The 7088-nt window shown below is 46.5% G+C and overlaps 1 non-coding gene across 1 annotated transcript; it reads right to left on the reverse strand.

Moving 5' to 3' along the window:
- Positions 1–5413: 5413 nt before the first annotated feature.
- Positions 5414–5568, reverse strand: LOC117131615. Its single transcript, XR_004454713.1, has one exon. It is a non-coding gene; the product is annotated as a 5.8S ribosomal RNA (ribosomal RNA).
- Between the last annotated feature and the right edge of the window lie 1520 nt (positions 5569–7088).

A 7088-nucleotide genomic window follows, 5' to 3' on the forward strand; every position in this document is an offset into this window, starting at 1 on the left:
ACATCGCGAAGTATCTTCAAACCCGCGAACATTTCAAGCGCGAAACATGGCATACAAAAGAATAACAAATCTTCAGCATCGCGAGACGTCGTAGACGCCTGAAGATCAGTTCTTCGAAGAAATTTCCTTCCTCGATAAAGACACCTTCATGGAAGACCAGACAGTCATACACACTAACATCTTCTCAAAAAATATTCTTCTCGAAGACCCAAAATGGTAATTTTTACCGTTAAGTTTGTTGCTGATCACAACCAACTCTTAACGTCCTAAACAGACTTAGCCATCTCGTAGAGATGACTCTCGTACATCCGACACAAGGATAATAGAGCTATAAAAGTACCCAAATTTTCTGGTCAGCACTTCCGGGAGGCTTGGTTCCAACCATACAAGTCGTATAAGCCGAGAACCTATCGCGGACTTTAAATCGGTATGGAATCATGATGAAACTGAAACAGGATACGTAAGTCGAATTAGTCATCGCACCCTCTAAAACCAGGAGTAAACCTAGGTCTTGCCCTAAACCCAGCGCACTGGTCTTTAACATCTCTAGGCATAGTATCAAACACCCTGATACGAGATCCCAAAATTTGTCTCTTTGCCAATGTTCGAGAATCTTCAGAAATCCCGCAAGTTTACACACTGCGGAAAACTCTCGAAACAGATTACGGATATAGCAGTTCACACAGAGTTAGATTACAAGATGACAACTCGTAGTCTTCCTTCTACACCCATCCAAAATGCCATCGGCAGCAACACGCCTTATAACCGCTACATAAAAACAAGACCATAAAAGTCTCACTGGAAAACTAGTCATAAGAACCTTAACTCCAAGACGAACTACGAAAGGCTTGATCCCTTTAACAAGGGTACATAGGCAGCCGTCATAGGGCCAGCCCCAATCTTATCGCATTCTACTTTTAGAAGAGCAAGAGGACCACTTACCACAGACCTTTTCAACCATTAATTCCGCCTAACTCACCTAACTTGCCTAACTTGCCAAGCCACTCGCTAGAACCTCACGCTAGAAGCTCAAGCTAGAAGCTCACGCTAGAAGCTCATGGTTCTAACGAGCTTGGGGCTAACTGTTGGGGTCAAAATCGGTCACGACGGAATCAATGTCTGAAAGTCCGTAAAAATCAGACTTGAACGTTTTACGGAAAGTAATCTTTACGAAGAATCTCGCGGTAAAATAGTGTTCAAATCTCGATTGAATCAAATACCGGCTGACCCAAGGCAACTGACACGTATCTAAAACCAGCCACGGATGAGCTCGAGTATGGCAATCGGACCACAGACAAGCCACGCACGATCGCTACGCAGCGACCAAGGATGCACACTGCTCGGTCGCTACGTAGCGACCGAGTTCAAGCAAAGCTAGGTCGCTACGTAGCGACCGAGCTCTTCCAAAACGCCGATACGACACCAGTCCATGCATTCTCGTCTATCCTTCGATGCTATCTCCCGAAGACCTTAGCAAACTTGGTTCATGTTTTCCGCCATTCTAAATCATCGATCAAACTTTGTGGATTAAAACCGCGGAAAGTTCGTTCTTTATCGAAATAAGTCGCATAAACGCTTCGAGTTGGAAGGCGGCCCAAAGGGACCTAAAACACGACTCGAGGCCCATCCTATGATTTCTTAACCAAAAGCCCGTAAACGGTAGCATGGTTTACGCTTGGGCCGCAAGGAAGGATAAATGTCAAGTTTCTGCGGATAAATACGAAATTTTGAGGATAAATACGAAGATCCGAAAAAATGGAATATCTCCATTTTATGCTATGACGGCTTAAGGGCAGAAGAGTAAAAGCGTAAACCGATCTTGGAGCGAGTATATAAGGAGTCCTAGGCGAGAGGCATAAAGGAGAGGCCTTTCTGACAACAAACTTAGCACTTAGAGCAATTACGCAACTTTCCATTTTTGTTATTTCGAGCTGCGACTCAATTAGGTTTAGCCGTCTTAGGGTTGCTAGAACTAGGAATCTCACCGGCAGCTCTCGAGCCCAGGCTTATACCTTGTTGTAAACGCTCATACGCAAATTCGGAATAAGATCTTCTCTTTGCTCTCTTTTTACGATTTCTAATACTTTATCGTTGTTATCTCGTGTTTTGATTGCTTGGCGTGTGGTATTAGCAGATATCCGGGACCTCTGGGAAACTAGGTTTCTCCTACTTTCCTAATTTAAACGGAAATTGACAGTGCGAATTTTGGTTCCCACAGGGACAGTGTGAATCTGGTTAATCCATTCATGCACGTCACTAATTAGATGACGAGGCATTTGGCTACCTTAAGAGAGTCATAGTTACTCCCGCCGTTTACCCGCGCTTGGTTGAATTTCTTCACTTTGACATTCAGAGCACTGGGCAGAAATCACATTGCGTTAGCATCGCAGGGACAATCGCAATGCTTTGTTTTAATTAAACAGTCGGATTCCCCTTGTCAGTACCAGTTCTGAGTTGGTTATTCGACGCCCGGGGAAAGCTCCCGAAAGAGCCGTTCCCAGTCCATCCCCCGGCCGACACAAGGGGTCCGCTCTCGCACTGGTCTTTAACATCTCTAGGCAAAGGTGTTTCCTCAGTCATTCTCCTGGCCGACACAAGGGGTCCGCTCTCTAGCCAACATCTCTTTGGTTCAGTCCATCTATCCGCGAGTACCAGATTTCTAAAGGAGATTCATGCCCCAGAAAGAATCGGCCTGAGCCAAAACCGATCCTCCATGAACCAAAGGTGTTTCCTCAGTCATTCTCCTGTCTAAACCAAAAGCACTGTAAGGATCATGAGTTTATTGCCTCTACTCTTCGTGAAAATGTTTTGAAACCGAGAATTTCAAAAAGAAAACATATTCTTACTTGGTTGAAAAACGTTTTGCTCAAACCTTTTCATGAATTGATTTCATTGAGCTGTGCTTTGAAAGAGATTTGGTGTAGGAAAAAGCATGAACTAAAATTGCTTAGGCTAAAGAATTCTTTTGATTTCGTTCATGATGATAATTTTTCAAATTTGGCATTGTCTCTTTCTTTCCATAACAGTTTCTCACCTTGGCCTGATTTTTAGATTGATAAATCAATTTTTGGCAACCAGCCTACTTGCTTAATGCTTGCCCACGTCCTTGATGATTATCCTAAAGGCTTGGATCCTGATTTTGATGTCTTAAGGATAGAGAAACCCTTTGATTATTTCTTTGGCAGATTTGATGTGGTTTCTCTAGTTGCTTTGAATAAACAGGATAAGCATGATCAGTTTCTAAGGAGAGCAAGCACCAGTGGACGCCAAAGTACTTGGAATTCCTTGATAAAAATGACTTCGAAACTCCAAGGAAGTTTCTGTCCATTCTATTCATTTACTGAAATTCCCTTGAATTTTAATTCCTTTGTATCTGATTTATCTCTTTTTTATATAGGTACATTGGATTTGAGGACAAATCCTTTTGAAGAAGGAGGGAATGATAGACTGCAGTCCACGGATCAGTACATGGAGCCCAACCAGCATGGAGATCAGAATGTTCTGAAGATTTCAACTGAGGTTCATGTTTTTCACCATACTGACCAGACTGACCGGACACTGTACTGGACTATCCCACATGCATCCGGATGGGAGCTTTGGCTGGAACCATGGCCAGATAACTGATTTCACCATACTGAATTTTGTATTCCCCGTCCTGTTTCCCATTTCATGAAGAACAGTCGAGACGGAATCACATTCGGACCCACCAATCTTGAGATAGGTCATCGCTATTCATTTCTGGACAGTACCGCACGAACCGCCCGTACAACCAGATTGGAACTTTAGTATTATCCACGACCAGATGATCGAATCTTCCGAACTGAATCTCGGCTTTCCCCACCTGTTTTGCATTCTAAGAAGAATGGTCGAGGCAGATATCAATTTGATCGAATGGATTTCAAGTTAGGCCGTGCAACTTCATTTCCGGCTAGTTTGGACTGTCCTGATCGCGTACTGGCCCTGTCCGCGGGAAATGCTGAAGGTTCATTGAATCTCGACAGTGGAATTTGAAGGGTTCACTTGCAGTCAATGTTAATTTTCGTGCTTGACCAGATCTGGTCAATTTTATCATTTTCTATGTTTAGATTTCCCACATTTTTCTTTAAGTCTTTTGACTAGAACTTCTATATAATGTAACCATCAGATCTGAATAAGATAATTCGTTTTGCTTTCATTCTTTTGAGTTTTACTCTCTTTGTTCTTTGTTAGAACATTTCTATAAGTTTCTTTGGTGTGGTCAGCTCCAAACAAACACCACTTTCTTCTTGGACCGGTGCGTCACATCCGGCAACATATCGAGATTGTCTCTCCAACGGACCTGTGAGTCATATCAGGCGTTTAAAGACACTTAGACAGTATCCTTGGGTCATTCCGCAGCCCCTTGTGTCATCATTCATCCCACCAGTTCTCCTTTCGGAGTTCATATCCCCCTTACCGGTTGAGTAGCGTTTCCTAGGTTCTATCAGGCTGTGTACCCGTGAGGGATCCAGCCAATCAGCTTCCTTGCGCCTTACGGGTTTACTCACCCGTTGACTCGCACACATGTCAGACTCCTTGGTCCGTGTTTCAAGACGGGTCGAACAGGGAGCCCACAGGCCGATGCCCTGAGCACGCAGATGCCGACGCACGCCGTGAGGCGCGTTCTGCAGACCACGATCAAGGCAGCAACGTCTCCGCGGGCGTAAGAAAAGCCCGGGCTTAGGTCACCACCTTAATCCGCGTAGGTCCACGCTCCGAATCGTTCGGCGGACTCGATTGCTCCGTTCTGCATCCGACCGGGACGAATCGCCGGCCCCCATCCACTTCCCTCCCGACAATTTCAAGCACTCGTTGACTCTCTTTTCAAAGTCCTTTTCATCTTTACCTTGCGGTACTTGTTCGCTATCGGTCTCTCACCCATATTTAGCCTTGGACAGAATTTACCGCCCGACTGGGGTTGCATTCCCAAACAACCGACTCATAGACGACGCCTCATGGTGCGACAGGGTCCGGGCACGACGGGGCTCTCACCCTCTCTGCCGCCCCTTTCCAGGGAACTTGGGCCCGGTGCGTCGCTGAGGACGCTTCTCCATACTACAATTCGAACGCCGAAGACGTCCGATTTTCAGGCTGGGCTCTTCCCGGTTCGCTCGCCGTTACTAAGGGAATCCTTGTTAGTTTCTTTTCCTCCGCTTATTGATATGCTTAAACTCAGCGGGTGATCCCGCCTGACCTGGGGTCGCATTGAGGACTTTGGGTCATCAAGAGCTTTTGGACCAGAACGTCAGACTATATGACGAGAATTGAATTCACCACCGCATGTCCAGATGCTCCTGACGTCCTGAGCTAGGATTTTGGCCAACCGCGTGCGGTAACACATGGGAGATCAGCTTTCGTCCCATATCCTCGAGAGGATAGGGGGGAAGACGATTTGTGACACCCAGGCATATGTCCCCTCGGCCAGAAGGCTGGGGCGCAACTTGCGTTCAAAGACTCGATGGTTCACGGGATTATGCAATTCACACCAAGTATCGCATTTCGCTACGTTATTCATCGATGTGAGAGCTGAGATATCCGTTGCCGAGAGTCGTTTTAGACTTTACATTGCAGCACTGCTTCCGAACAAGCACTGTCTCCGGGTTGGCGAAAGCAGGCTGTTTAGTTACATTTTCCTTGACACTTTTCGTGCCGGGGTTTGGTGATATCCGGAAGCTATGCCTACGATCTAACCAAAACTAAAGTCTTGGGCATGGATGAACGCATAACCACGGAATCGGCAGGCACAGGAAGAAACCGGCCTACCGAGAGTGATGTTTCATCGTTCTCAGGTCGTTCTGTTTTCAGGGTACGACAATGATCCTTCCGCAGGTTCACTTACAGAAACCTTGTTACGACTTCTCCTTCCTCTAAATGATAGTGGACTTCTCGCGACGTCGCAGACGCAAACCACACACGTCGCCGCGATCCGAACACTTCACCGGATCATTCAATCGGTAGGAGCGACAGGCGGTGTGTACAAAGGGCAGGGATGTAGTCAACGCGAGCTGATGACTCGCGCTTACTAGGAATTCCTCGTTGAAGACCAACAATTGCAATGATCTATCCCCATCACGATGAAATTTCAAAGATTACCCGGGCCTGTCGGCCAAGGTGTGAACTCGTTGAATACATCAGTGTAGCGCGCGTGCGGCCCAAAACATCTAAGGGCATCACAGACCTGTTATTACCTCAAACTTCCTTGGCCTAAACGGCCATAGTCCCTCTAAGAAGCCGGCCGTGAAGGGATGCCTCCACGTAGCTAGTTAACAGGCTGAGGTCTCGTTCGTTAACGGAATTAACAAGACAAATCACTCCACCAACTAAGAATGGCCATGCACCACAACCCATAGAATCAAGAAAGAGCTCTCAGTCTGTCAATCCTTACAATGTCTGGACCTGGTAAGTTTCCCCGTGTTGAGTCAAATTAAGCCGCAGGCTCCATTCTTGGTGGTGCCCTTCCGTCAATTCCTTTAAGTTTCAGCCTTGCGACAATACTCCCCCTAGAACCCAAAAACTTTGATTTCTCATAAGGTGCCAGCGGAGTCCTAAAAGCAACATCCGCTGATCCCTGGTTGGCATCGTTTATGGTTGAGACTAGGACGGTATCTGATCGTCTTCGAGCCCCCAACTTTCGTTCTTGATTAATGAAAACGTCATTGGGAAATGCTTTCGCAGTTGTTCGTCTTTCATAAATCCAAGAATTTCACCTCTGACTATGAAATACGAATGCCCCCGACTGTAACACCCCCGAACCGTCCTAAGCATAGGTCGACCCACCGGCCAACAATCAAACAAGAACATGACCGACGGACGACCCACACCAAGGGTTGGAGATGAAAGGCCAACCGGCCCGCCAACAATCAAACAAGAACATGTCTGACCGTCCAACCCAACACCATGGTTCGGAAGCGCTACATGACGGGCTAGGGACAATCCGGTCAGAGTCACAAACTTTACTTCACGACCTCGACCAGTTCATCATCCACTAACTCGTCCCGCTGCGTCAAGGCACAAGGCTTTGCAACCCGGCCAAGAATTAGCGTTTTCGGTTAGATCGAGGCCTAAGGCTT

The sequence above is a fragment of the Brassica rapa genome, unplaced genomic scaffold (assembly GCF_000309985.2).
Source record: "Brassica rapa cultivar Chiifu-401-42 unplaced genomic scaffold, CAAS_Brap_v3.01 Scaffold1078, whole genome shotgun sequence".
Lineage (NCBI taxonomy): Eukaryota > Viridiplantae > Streptophyta > Magnoliopsida > Brassicales > Brassicaceae > Brassica > Brassica rapa.